Here is a 14603-nt window from a genome sequence, read left to right as displayed (position 1 = left end):
TTCCAAGGGGGCCACAACTGATCTTGCCTGTTTTCTGCCGTGCAAATTAAACAATGTGTTCCGAGCGCTGCACAAAGTAAATAAACACTCACGATGAATCTTTGCGCAGGGTCACTCAAAGACATCCAAATATTCGGCATTGCTCAAGCACAAAAACCTCCTGCTTGGTAAGTCAAAAATTCTCAAATATTAAAAAAAAAAAACGATAACATTACATTTTATAGCAATAAAGAAAATTTGAACTAATGCGATGACAAAAAGCTCCAATACCCGTTTTTAATAAAAGCTAACTTACTGCAAAAATATCCAGGGCTTTTTTGTGACCTCAGAAAAAGTCTGTGAGAGACTCTGGTACACTCAGGGTGTGGCATCCTCTAAAACCAAGTCTGACCCGCTGTTGGTTCTAGCTTGATGCCACGTCACAGCGCAGTATGGACAGGGCCCGCGTGACCCAGCTTGGCCCATATCCGGGCCCTGCGCACCCCCTGGCCCCCAATTGGATCATACGCCCACACCAGAAAGGTGGCAAAAGAAGGAACCGTGTTGAAGCCATGCAGCAAATGGGACACACACAGTTTTTACTACACTGCCGACAAAAGCAACAATTTGGTTACATATCACGCATTAACACAGAAATGTACAGCTCATTATTAATTTGTGAGATTTGCTAAATGTGTGTGTGCAATAGTTCCTATTTGGTACAGCAATGCAAAGCTTTTTCGATTGCGTTTTTGTTGAGTTGGTTTTTAAATCACAGTTCTGAAAACAGAAAGTGGTAGTGTGTGTTTCTTCCAAATTACAAAAGGAAGGATCCCTCAAGGTTTGACGTTAAGCTTTTAACTAGAATTTTTTAATTAAGGAACAGTTTTATAGGGCCATTAACATTGTAAACTGTCATTTCATCCATAAAATAAAAAAACAAGTCCTTCAAATTGTGAAAAACACCTAGCAAAATACGAAACTGGAGAATGCATTTTTTCTTTAACCATAGTTTGGTTATTTGCCTTTGAGGTAATCCCTAAATTTAGGTTTATAAAAATAGCCACCAACCAGTCCATGAAACAACACGAAAAAGACATTGGAAGGATCTTTTTTTTTGAAACTATACACCTAATATATCAAATTTGATTCATGTTTCTCGTTCATTTCTTTTGATAAGCAGTGGAGTCCCTAAAGGGTCTCTGTTAGAACCCTTACTGTTTTTAAAGTATGTAAATGACTTATATAATGTATCATCAAAATTCAAATATATTCAATTTGCTAATGACCCTACAATATCTGTCTCGGTTACAAATCTACAGGAATTGCAGTCTGAAATGACAGTAGACCTCAACAAAGTAAAATGACGGTTTGATAAAAACAAACTATCATTAAATGTATAAAATACGAATGTTATGGTATATAAATTTTTTTAAAAAGAAAAAAAAATACATTGAAATACAAATAAAAATAGGTAAAGGAGAAATTATTCGCCAGCTGAAAAAAACCCATATACATAGCATAAAATCCAAATTAGCAAAGAACTTTACAGTTAGGATTAGATATAGGAATATCTTTGATCAAATAAACCTTCAAGTACTGTACAGTTAATTAATTTTGCCTTATTTAAGTTATTGTACAGAGATTTGGGGAAGATTCACGCCAATGGCACCCTTTGACATTTCTGCTCTCTGGTGCATTATGAGGGGACACGGAATTGCCTTCTTTCTGCATCTCGCTGAGGAGGATTTGTGTCCCTCGCCTTTGTCGTGTCGCCGAAGCGATGCATCTATCCTTCTCTGGCTTTCTCTCTCAGTCGGGCAGTTGGGGTTTTGAAAAAATTACGGCCCAAAAAAACAGGCTACTATAAAATATGTACTGGGTTTCAATTTGTTGTCTCTCGCTCTCATTTTCAATCGGTAATCAAGACACCCCCCACACACGCACATACACACAAATAAATACATGAATAAATAAAAAAACAAATGCAACACTTCTTTGTGTATTTTCACTTTTTGCAGGTGGTTCTGGTCCTCATCAACCGCAAAAACAGAGGGATCTCTGTACTATATGCATTTAGGTAAATATACTAAAAGAAAATTATACATTGTGTTTCTTTGTGTATTATGTTATGGGAGTCACTAGTGATGCTATTATAGGGTTGAAATTTCATTATTTTGTTTTCTAATTTTCCTTTGTGGGTTATGGAAACATTTAAAAAGGGGTTGGCACAGAAAAGATTCAGTTTCAGCCTACCCCCTTTTATGTATTGTATAATTGTATTGCACAGCTGTTTTTTGAGCAAATTGTTTGTTTTCACTTGTTATTTAATGTAGGTGTTGTCTTTTTTGTGTTGTGCCTAAATAAAAAGCAACAAAAAAACAAAGATGTCTTCACCTGGAAATTTTAGGTGCCGTCTGCAGCAGGGTGCAGATGAGAGCAAGAGGAGTAAAAGTGAGGCGGGCTCTCAGGGGTTAAGATGCTAGCAGTCGACTGCAACAAAAGCTTGCCTATGTCGGGTGCATACAGATGGAGCAAGCTCCTTTGTGTGTGTCGTTTCACACGGCGCAGCCACTGAGTTGCCAGGTCTGCCTAACAGTGGCCATAACTGAGGACCTTGTCGGGCAGCTTGCAGTAACTCCACAAGAGGGGCTCGCATGTTGCTATTTAATGCAGGAAGTGTCTGTGGATAAAAGCACCAAGGTTCAAATAATATGTCACACGCAAGAGCGTGAGAAGGCAAGACTGAGAATTCACTCAGCTCTTGAGGAATAAATCAACCTATCTTACCTGTGCTTTGCTACCTCAACCAATAAGCTTTTGGTAATGGTGTTTCACGTGCCAAAAGCAATCTGCAATACAAACATTTAGCCCTTTGGCAAATTCCCGGTTTGTGCATTTTATTGTGCCCTCTGACTGTAGTAAATAAGTAAAAAAAAAATAACTCTTATATAGTGTATGAAATGTTAAACCGAAGCACTTAAAAATGGCTGCATCGTTTTTTGAGTATAAAAGCTATAATATTGTAGCCATGTAATCTTGTCAATCCAATTATACTTGGTTTTATTTATGTTTTTATTATTGTACATGTAGCTTGTTTGATTCTTCAACTGTGTTTTCTCCACTTCATTTTTTTTTTTAGCAGAGCTGTTCGGGGTGGAAAAAATAAGATTTGAGGAAAGGGGGCTATGGGGAGTGCTGGAGAGTGGTATCATGTTCGTCCCCGCAGCATTTTTGTTTTTTTTAAAAAATATATTTTTTAGTGTAGCGTGAATAATGTGAAAGAAAGAAAAGGCCCGTTTCAAGGACAGCCCAAACCCATGGAAAGATGAAGAAAGACCTTAATCGAGAGCTTCTAAGAAATGCATGTACTGGCATGTGCTGTGATCATCACTTAAAGCCAGGACATAGGGACAGAGAATAACAAAGTTCAAAATTCAAAAGCTCCTTTAAATAAATCTTGACTGCAAATGAAAAAAAATGTTTTTTCTCCTCATATTAAAGCAAACACAAGAGCAATTTCATTGAAGAAATTCTGAAAACTATATGCCCTATTCTTTTTAAATAATAACATTTCAGTGAATCAACCAAAACTGAAACAATATTTACAAAGGCTGGCCAGATGCTGCACATTTGAACATTTGATATTGTTATTATCACAAAGTTGAAGGCAGGCGGGAAAAGGTCGTTCATTTTGAGTACCGCACAACTGCGTGGTCAGCATTTACGTGGACAGAGTGTTTGACATTTTAAATGCAGGACAATTTTTTGGAACAGAGTGAGTTTAAAACCCACATCAAGTGGCTCAAAAAGGGACCTGTATTATTTCAAGAGCAACGGCCTAACGTTCACCTTAAGTACCCAGTGAGAAATCATTACAAACAATCACGAAGTCATTGAAAATAAAATACATATCAATGGTTATTTTCAGGGTTCTGAAAGCCTTATGTCAGGCATATTTGAGCAACATGATTTGCTCTCGATATCGTTCGCCTGATATTCTGCTCTAATCTGCCTGCCGGCACCAAAACTGCTGTTCGATGTCAGAAGTGATTGTTGCTGCATCGCATTTAAATAAGCACCATGGTGTTTTACCAAGACTTGAACAAATGTAAATGGAAAATTATCAACTTTAACGAACATACAGTAATTGCAAATCAGAGAAAGTTTGCTTATGTTAGGTGCATTCACCAAAATGGGAAAAAAACTGTTTGAACAGATTTACACAGGAAATTAATTTTGTGTTGGATAAGGACACTTAAAGTCAAATAATAATATATGATATCATTGTTGTATATTTATTTTTCCAATAAGTTGATAGAGCTCATAAAACATTTTTTTTACAAAAGTTTTTTTAAATTAATTCCGCAGTGATTGTCATGTTAACTTCATAAAAATAAATGATCACATGGCGTAAATGAACAAACACAATTGCTAAATACAATAGCAATAGGTTTTTTTAAACAATGTAAATTTTCTCTCATTCTGTGATGTATGAGGAGAAAAATGTGCATTATTTTTTTTTTCTCTTTAAACCAATGTTCATTAAATTGTGCAGCTTTTTAGGCCTGGTATTTGGACAAAAACAAGCAGAATTTGTATTACATCGTTGATGGAGGGAATTTTGTGGCATGTCTAAAACGTGCTGACTGACTAAATAATCACACAGAAATGGAAATGATTGATTTTTTTGGGTGTTTTTGATTACAATGAAATGGCCGCACAAGAGAAAATATTTAACAGAAATGCTGGGAATTAATAGAGATTAAGAAAGAGGATTGTGTGTGTGTGTGTGTGTGTGTGTGTGTGCGTGCGTGCGTGTGTGTGTGTGTGAGAGACAAACAGTGTGTGCTTTAAAAGAAACACACTGAGAACTTTGACGGCGGTACAACTTTGCCAAAAGAAAAGTTAGTGTTGTACAGGCAAAAATAACAGCTCAAATCTACATTATTACACCGATTTAGAGCAGTTCCTAAAGGACATAAGGACTTGGAGTCTCACGGTATTTTCAGTTATTGCCATTGATCTGTTACACCTTTGTAACACGAGCAAATACCAATAGCAGCAACTTGTTCGTGCACAATACTAAAGCCCTATTCTAACGAGGTCCCGTGCAACAATGCTGCAGTGGCAGAGCACTCGGTGAAGGCAAAGCTCCTGGTTTTTTACAGCGAGAGGGAGATGGTTTTGGTCTTGTGGTGCAGAGCGGCCCTACTACGTAGGTCAAAATCACTGCCATTAATTACTTTGTGATTATCAAGTTCTAACAGCACCATACTCAAAAACTAAACAATAAATGTCACTTAAACTCATTTGGGATTTTCACAAAAATATAGAGTTGGAAGATATGTTCATAATCCTTCCATTAAATACTGTCCCCATATTATTATCTACTAATAAGAACTAGTTCATTGGTATTGTACATAAAATCATGGAGGTATCAAATACAGAATAGGTAAGTAAAACCAGCCTCCCTATTAGAAATATCTCAAAGTGCAGAGTTTGATCAAGTCGAATTGAGATCGATGTGAGAGGAAAAAAAGAATACTGGGAAATAGATGGGCAAAATGTTTGCCATCCTATTGCTTCTTACGTATTCTTTCTGTATCAAGAAGCAATGGTAGTGGAGATACAGGCTGCTACAGTGTAGAAAGAATTAGCCTCATGTAAGGGCTTTCTGTAGCTGATAGGAACCGGAGGATGTCTCTTTCCAACACATCTGGATAACACCTGAACCCAGAGGTGGATTGCCAAGAAAAAGAGGTTTGGAAATCTTGCTCCAAAATGTTGAAAGTAGGGGGGATACGTTAAACATTTATCAATCACGCTTGATAAATCAATTTGACATTAAAGATACAGTGTGTAATATTTAGTGTCTCGTAGTGGTACAAAAAACTTTTATTCATTAAAATGTTAAATGGTCTGCATTTATATAGCGCTTTTCAAGTCATGAAGACCTCCCAAAGCGCTTTACAATGTGCTTCACACTTACCAATTCACACACTCACACACCAATAGCGGCCGTGCAGCCATGCAAGGCTGCCGACCTGCTTTATTGGGATTCTGTGTCTTGCTCAAGGGGACACTTTGACATATAACACGGAGAAGCTGGGTATCGAACCTGCGATCTCTTGTTGATTTGATTTGAATACTAGGTAAAAATACATGAGGTTTCATGCCAATGTTAACGTTTGTTAAAATTATATGTCGAGAAATTTGTTTTTCTTTCACATATCATATTTTCCGGACTATAAGTCGCTCAAGCCAAAAAGAGGTGTACTGTAATTAAGAAGATAAAAAAACATTTTAAGTTACACCTGTAATAAAAGTAGAATTTTGGGGAGAAAAAATATAAAATCCAACCCCAAAAACATGAATATAATATTGAAATGCAATTGAAAGCAAAAATAAAATAAAGAATCACTGGCTGAATAAGTGTACAGGACTGTCTCAGAAAATTAGAATATTGTGATAAAGTTCTTTATTTTCTGTAATGCAATTAAAAAAACAAAAATGTTATACATTCTGGATTCATTACACATCAACTGAACTATTTCAAGCCTTTTATTATTTGAATATTGCTGATTTTGGCTTACAGCTGAAAAAAACTCAAAAATCCTATCTCAAAATATTAGAATACTTCCTCAGACCAAGTAAAAAATAATTTTATAACAGCAAAACTAAATCAAACATTTGAAAATGTCCATTGATGCACTCAGTACTTGGTTGGGAATCCCTTTGCACGGATTACTGCATCAATCCGGCGTGGCATGGAGGCAATCAGCCTGTGGCATTGCTGAGGTGTTATTGATGCCCAGGATGCTTCAATAGCGGCCTTCAGCTCATTTGCATTTGTAGGTCTGGTGTCTTTCATCTTCTTCTTAACTATACCCCACAAATTCTCGATGGGGTTCAGGTCAGGGGAATTAGCAGGCCAATCAAGGACAGTGATTCAGATTCAGATTCAGATTCAGATTCAGATTTACTTTATTGTCATTCGTGTACACGTGTATACAGAACGAAATGTCGATACATCTGACCCGCACAGTTTCTTTGAGCGTCAGCCGTGATAGATAAGATTAACCATGTCTTCGTCAGAATTTTGGCGCAGCAGTTCGTCATCTCGCGGTTCGATGCCTCTTCCAGTTGTTAAATGGTCCAGTTTATTGTCCAGAGAGCGAATGTTAGAGGGGTTAGCCTTTAGCCTAGCTGTTAGCCCGGCCCGCTTCGTCGAGGAGTTAGCCTTTAGCCTAGCTGTTAGCCCGGCCCGCATCTTCGTCACACCGCTGTCTTGCCACTCTGCTTCGCTGCTTTGTAGGCCGCTGGTCTTGTAGGTCTTGTTGACATAGCAGTCCGTGGCTAATAAACACTCCCGAGTGGTCGTAGCACCGAGCGCTTGATGTCGAGTGGTCGTAGCACCGAGCGCTTAATGTCCTCGTTCGGCGGTCACGCCGCTGTCTTGCCACTCTGCTTCGCTGCCTTGTAGGCCGCTGGGTCTTGTCGACATAGCAGTCCGTGGCTAATAAACATCGAGCGCTTGATGTCTGGATGATGGCATATCCAGCAAAAAAAAACTGCGATCGTAACTTAATCTGCAGTTCGAGCCGACTTTGTGCGCCATCAAAACTGAGTCGAAGACTGGATCTTATGGCCGACGCGTAAAAAAACCGTTGCAAGTCGATGCAGCCGCAGCCATCAGGGCGCCGCCATCTTGAATTCAGTCCCTTCCCCTCACACATGCCATGGTCAGTGCACCAGTTACTGGTGGTTTTGGCACTGTGGGCAGGTGCCAGATCATGCTGGAAAATGAAATCCTCATCTCCATAGAGCTTTTCAGCAGATGGAAGCATGTAGTGCTCTAAAATCTCTTGGTACACAGTTGCATTTACTCTGGACTTGATGAAACACAGTGGACCAACACCAGCAGCTGACATGGCTCCCCAAACCATTGCTGACTGTGGGAACTTCACACTGGATTTCAAGCAACTTGGATTTTGCTCCTCTCCAGCCTTTCTCCAGACTCTGGCGCCTTGACTTCCAAATGAAATGCAAAACTTGCTTTCGTCTGAAAAGAGGACTTTGGACCACTCTGCAACTGTCCAGTGCTTCTTCTCCATAGCCCAAGTCAGACGCTTCTTCCGTTGTCTTGAGTTCAGAAGTGGCTTGACCATGGGAATACGGCTATTGTAGCCCTTTTCCCGGACACGTCTGTGAACTGTGGCTTTTGATACCTGGACTCCAGCTTCAGCCCACTGTCTTTGAAGCTCCCCCAAATTCTGGAAGAGGCTCTTCTTCACAATTTTGTTAAGGCTGCGGTCATCTCTCTTGGTTGTGCAGCGTTTCCGGCCACATTTTTCCCTTCCAACAGACTTTTTGTGGATATGCTTTGAAACTGCACTCTGTGAACAGCCTGCTCTTTGAGAAATTTCTTTTTGTGTCTTACCCTCCTGATGGAGGGTATCAATGATGGTCCTCTGGACAGCAGTCAGATCAGCAGTCCTCCCCATACTTGTGATTTAGTTTACTGAACCAAGCTGAGTGTTTTTAAGGCTCAGGAAACCCTCGCAAGGTGCTTCGAGTTAATTAGATGATTCAGGTGATTAGTTGAATAGCCTACTTGTATACTTTTTCATGATATTCTAATATTTTGAGATAGGATTTTTGAGTTTTCTTAAGCTGTAAGCCAAATTCAGCAATATTCAAATAATAAAAGGCTTGAAATAGTTCAGTTGATGTGTAATGAATCCAGAATATATGACATTTTTGTTTTTTTAATTGCATTACAGAAAATAAAGAACTTTATCACAATATTCTAATTTTCTGAGACAGTCCTGTATATTAACGTTACATGATGGAAATGCCCTGTAATGTCAGTAACGATGTAACATATTAAGAGTAATTTAGTTAACTTGAACTCTTGGGATGAAGTACATGCTTACCATGCTTACTATTAGCTTCACTCCAATTCACTAAATTAAATGAAATCTTCATCCCAGGGTTTACTTTTACCGGTAAAGACTTCCCACAACTAGGGAGGTAGACTACGCGCTGCTTTCTCCTCCCGCTTACTTCGAACTCATCGTCCCCTCCGCTTCTCGCTACTTCTGCTGCTCGATTACTGTTTTCAGCTGTATGTGTCACTATTTGCAGCTTGTAATCTGCAGATGTGTTTTTCTTTTCATTGCCGGTATTGTTTAGCTATTCAGTTAGTTTTTTTATAAATTAATGGTATTGTGCCTAAAACTGCAGCTTTTTCAAATCACAAAATAGTTTCTATTAGAGGAGAGCAGGAAAAAAATATGTTACTAGGTGATGTTTAGGTAACCTTTCTCATGCAAGCATAAGACAGCCAGACAGCAACCACAGCGATCCTTAGAGTCGGAAAAAAGCTCAAAACCACAACTTCAACTGCATGAAGTCCAGGATAGGAATATAATATTGGAATTTGTGGGGGTGTTACCAACACTTTCATGGAGAAAAATAAATGGACCCATTAGCACACCACTCCAAAAACATGAATCCCCTTTGCTGAGTGTTTTAATAGCACCCATTCTATAAAAATTTATATTACACCCATTATTGATGTGCCCTGCCATATTGAAACATGAGTTTAGCCATATATTATCATTATTATCAACAACAATCTAGGTTTCTTTATGTTTTTGTGTTATGCTTTCACTGAAACAAAATTAATCATGAAACAATGAGAAATAATAAATCAACTCAACAGATGTTTTTTCCTGTATTTACTGCTTAAAAAGGATGAATTACTTCAGGTAAAAAAATTCAACAAAAAAAATTTGGCATAAACTTTAACTCATCTATAACACGTCGGTTACGCAAATAGACATGTGTTTTTTTTCACCTCTTGTGAAACAATGGGAATATTGAACATTTCAAGACGCAACATACATTGGCCTGGAAAGGGATGGATGCCACCAGGCTGTACTTGGCCAAGATACTACAGGAAAATGGTGCCCCTACGACCCTGGTGGTTAAGGGATCCAAACAAACAAACAAAAGAAAACCTAATAATATACAATAAGCCTGCCGCCCGACTGTGGCAAAGCAGAAGTTGTTATTCCTCAACAAAATGCAGCCTCTGCATCGAAAATTGTAGTCTCTTCTACATTCCAGTATTAATGGCTTGTTTACTTATGGCACTGCTTGAGAAGGTGCACTGACTTTGATTAAAAATGCTAATGCTGATTCACAGTAAAATATGTTTCAAAGTAGGTTAGACATGTAAAGAAACGTACCAGTTCGCTATGCGTCCCACTGCTCTCAAGGGTGCTTGTGGCCTCCGGTGTCCCTGAAGCAAACGGAGGAAACAAAAGTGAGCACAAAAATGCAAAGAGGCCGGCGGGTTGTCGAATTTTGGCGCAAGGTGTGCAGAATGTGGGTGCCAAGCTAAGCACACAGTGTTCTTGCTGGAACATGTCAATGAAGTCTGGCGCTGGATTGCATTGCTACTTTTCTTCACTTTTGTTTTTTTTTCTTCATACTTTTTCAATTGATATTTTTGATATGTTATAGTTTAGGATAAGTAATAAAAAAACAAAATGAAATTGTTTTTAACCGCTAATTTATTGATTACAAATAAACAGTTATAATATAAGACAGTCAAATGTAGTGTTGTGATCTGACACTCGCCTAGTCTTGCAATAAAAAAGAAAATCCGCAATTGTCTTTTTTTATTTTACTTTGAGCCAACTGCTTTCCAGAAAACATGTACTTTGTCATATTTTTGCTGCACTGTGCTATATCAAATTAAGTCTTGACAAAATGTATCTTTAGTTGGCATACTTGCCGTTAAAAGTCGAAATGTGTTCTTTCTTCGATTGCTCTGCTACACTTCAATAGTTACTTTATGACGTAGGCACGTTCATCCACAAAACGATGGACGCAAACATCATTCATGTAGCTATTCAGTATTGCTCTGAGCGGAAGCCGACTTTAATATTTCATCCGGTAGCGCTCAAAGCGGTTTATCTGCTATTTATAGCTATAGGAATGCTGCAATTTGTTCTCTTCGTGCTATCACTGATTGAAGGCATATAGGGACTCTTCACTGGCCTTAATAAAGCGACAGTTTATTCATTCCTGAGCATGTCAAGCAGCCAACTGTTTTGTGTACGTGTTTAGACTAAACCGGAAGAACCTGCACTACTCCCCAAAAAGGTCCACTTTATTTGGGGTGGGTATTTTGTCTCCCTTTCGTCTGCCTCAACATCGTTTCACAAAACTCATGCACTGTACGTACTACAAAGCATGCCGCCGTCTATCCCTAAACACAATAACTACAACTGAAAAAGAGTGCAAGAAAGAGTGACAGTCTGAAACAAAGTGTAACAAGAACATATTGCAGTACACTGACTCGACGTTGGACTGTGTTCCTCCCTCTTCTCCCCTAAGTTTTTTGTTAGTATTTTCTCCCTCTCCTCTCTGATTTTTTTTCTCCTGCTTTCAAATGATTCAAAGTGGAAAGAAGAGGCCTTTTCCTTGTCCTCAGTTGAACTCCACATCAGCTTCCTGTTAGCAAAGTAAAGAGGAAACACCCAGAGCAACAGGCGCATGCGTGCTCAGAGTGAGTCCTTCACTGGTGGATTCTTTTTGCTGTTGCAGAAATTAGGTCAAGCACTTAAGTACCCGTCACAAATGAAGATTTTTAACAGCAACTGTTTGGTCAGGACAGCAGAGGAGTACAACACACACTTACATAAATTATGCAGAAATAAAACACAAATAATAAGTTCCGTACGTGCCGGAAGAAAATTGCATCCAAAAAATGTATAAAAGGCACCTAAAAATGACCTCAGTAGGAATATCGAACACTTTACACACTACAACAGTATCAGGAGATTCATCGATAAAAATCCCCCTAACGCTTAGTCCTGCCCTGTGGCCTGGAATACCCTGAAAGGAACAACACGCCATATTGTAGAGCACAACCAATCAACTCTTCACAGAGGGTAGGATTTGTAGCAAGCCTAATCTCGCTATCTCGGCGCTCTATCAATTACTAGAGATATGACAGCGCAGGGGAAAGGGTGACAGACCTGAAAAAATCCCTGTGATACAGGTCTTGGAGTTGGCTAAAATCAGACCACCAACAGGGAGTTTTTCACTTCTAGGCCATGTGCTTACCGATGTGCGGTACTAACTCTCCGTGGAAAAATGACCACTGGGGTCCATTGTCCAACCACCTGCGAATTGTTTCGCAAAGAAATAACAGCATTTTTTTCTCAATTTTAAGGTAAACTCTCATTGTAAACACGCAACTTTTGTGAATTAATTCATCACATGAGAGACTGGGTGTAAAAAGAAAAAGAGCTCTCCCCTCTCCGAGTGAAAAGATGCATCGCCGGATCTTTTACCTTGGAATCCCAGGTTTAGATCAAATGTAACAAAGTGTGCTATAACTGTTGCAAAGATTAAAGAGGGAATCAATAGCCAAAACTTCAAAGGGGAAATGGTATTCATTATGAGATTGTCCCCCATATGGCGAGACTCCAAAGAAAACCTTTACGTTCTTTAAACTGTAAAGATTCTTTATTACAACTATCACGCATCACAAGGCTGGATAGTAATATATTTTTTGACTGTGTAAGCTTCAAATGAAATCAAAGCAGCCCACGCAAGGAGTTTAGCGATTCAAAATAAGGGGGAAAGATCACATCCAGCCACAGCTGTGCGAGTCTCGTGTTTCATTGAATTAATTTTCATCAAAACTTCTCGTTGGGACTAAACCACAGAGAGCCTTCGGGTGGTATCACAATCCTGGTCCATGTGTGGCCGTAAGTGAGTCCTGGGTCAGGGATTTTCTGATTTATTTTCTAGTCGCTTCCTACCAGATCGCTAGACTAGACTATGCTTCTGCCCTGAGCGAAGGGGCACAAGCTGAGCTTGCTTCGAGCGGACAACAAAGGGCAGAAATCGACGCGTGCCAGTTCCAACTGGGGCACGTCGTTGCCAAGGCTAATACCCACCCCGATAACTCAAAATTCACACTAGTGTGTTTAATTACGGACATTCCCGCCACATGCAGTGATTTAGGCAAACGTCCTGTCTTCGACAGAAGACAAAACGCAAAGGTACATACCCGAAGGTGTCACGTTCACGTCCAACGATGTCGAATTGTAGTCTGGCAGCTCACAATAGACACGATCCAGACGACAAAAGGAGGGGGAGAAAAGTGTCCGTGCTCGCAGACTGCAGCCGGGGTAATGGCGACGCCGCTCTCCGCTCCCTCCTCCCCTGGCGGCGGTCGCTCGGTTCAGCGGGGACACGGAGCGTCCTGTGCCCGCCGCTCAAGCAGATGCGTCAAGTTCAGCTGAGGTGAACGTCGCCCGTTACACAATCAGCCTCAATGCAATACAGCTCGTTTTCGTCTATGATAAACAGCATAACAAGAAGGGTGTGGGTGTTAAAAATAAGCGAAAAGACACTTCACCGTTGCAAAAGCAACTAAAATAAGCAAGCTTCAGATGATTATGGAGGGCTGCCTCCACCCCCTTCTTTTGCCTCCTTCCGCGATTAGAGTAAAGCCACTTTTTCCATTTCGCTTGATGCCAGCCTTGTCTAAAAATATAATAAAAATCAAACCGTGGTAGGAAAATAACCGTAAAGGTCAAGACAATTGCTATCATGACAACACGACCATATTTAGAGCGTTTACGGCCACTTTCACCCTAATCAACTTATCTGCAAGCAGTTTAAAGAGTATTACAGAGTATTAATAGTAAGTCGTAGCAAAAATTCTCGTTTGAAAAAAAATAAAAAATAAATAAATATCAATAAACAGTGATTTTGAACTCATTCAAATGAGCGTTTGAATGTCTTGTTTGAAAAATATATACATATAAGTAGTGAACTTGAATTCATTCAAATGAGCGTTGTTAGCGAATTAGCTGTTTGGCCAATTCGCTTCGAAATTACATTAAAGTGGATTTCCACGCGTCCGTAAAAAGTGTTAATTAGCATCACGTACTTTTTAAGAAGCCGATGAATAATTCACATCGTTTCATTTTACCTCATTACAAGCTCTAAATAAGTTATTAAAGTATGAATGTGATTATTGAAACCGTCCTAAATGCCCTGGGTCATAATTGAGGCACTCATAATAATTTCAGCCTGATTATGTTGTATTTTTTATAATTACTCGACTGAATTAAACGATGTAGATACATTTCTGTAAAAGCAAAACGAGTTGCAAGGCTTAAAATTGTTATTAAAGTACAATAAACAGTTGGTCCAAATTTTGAAAAAAAATATATATTTTCACCACTATTCGGGCTTATTAAAGAGGGCATCGAAAAACGGGAATCATATAATATATATGTAATATATAATAATATATAACATCTTTTCAACTCCTAAGTGCAAATAACAAATGCATTATGTTATAATCCTTATTTGAAGTATATATATAAAAAAACGATCGGTTTTATATTGTTCAACATTTCTAGCCAAAAGTCGACTTTGTTACCATTTGTTTGCACATTTTTGTGTTTAAAGGGGAAGAGGAAAAGGTTCAGATGACTGCAGGACAATCTCAGAAATAAGGAATGTTTAGTAAAAGAGATTTACTTTCTGTAATGAAATCAGGGAAACAAAAAGGTCAT

General features: G+C 39.0%; 1 long non-coding RNA gene across 1 annotated transcript in view; it reads right to left on the bottom strand.

Annotated features, from left to right (window-relative positions):
* The window catches only part of LOC148357075 (uncharacterized), a 29704-nt gene extending 16243 nt beyond the window's left edge, over window positions 1-13461 (bottom strand). The window contains exons 1-2 of the long non-coding RNA XR_015852063.1: window positions 13082-13461; window positions 10239-10291 (exon numbers count right to left, since the gene is read on the bottom strand). This is a non-coding gene — a long non-coding RNA (uncharacterized LOC148357075). The remainder of the gene's footprint in view (window positions 1-10238; window positions 10292-13081) is intronic.
* Window positions 13462-14603: the final 1142 nt, after the last annotated feature.

This window comes from Urocampus carinirostris, chromosome 11, assembly GCF_059441175.1.
Source record: "Urocampus carinirostris isolate Australia breed hairy pipefish chromosome 11, RoL_Ucar_1.0, whole genome shotgun sequence".
NCBI classification, from domain to species: domain Eukaryota; kingdom Metazoa; phylum Chordata; class Actinopteri; order Syngnathiformes; family Syngnathidae; genus Urocampus; species Urocampus carinirostris.
Note: the sequence above shows the minus strand (reverse complement) of the source record. Positions and strands in the feature narration are given on the sequence as shown.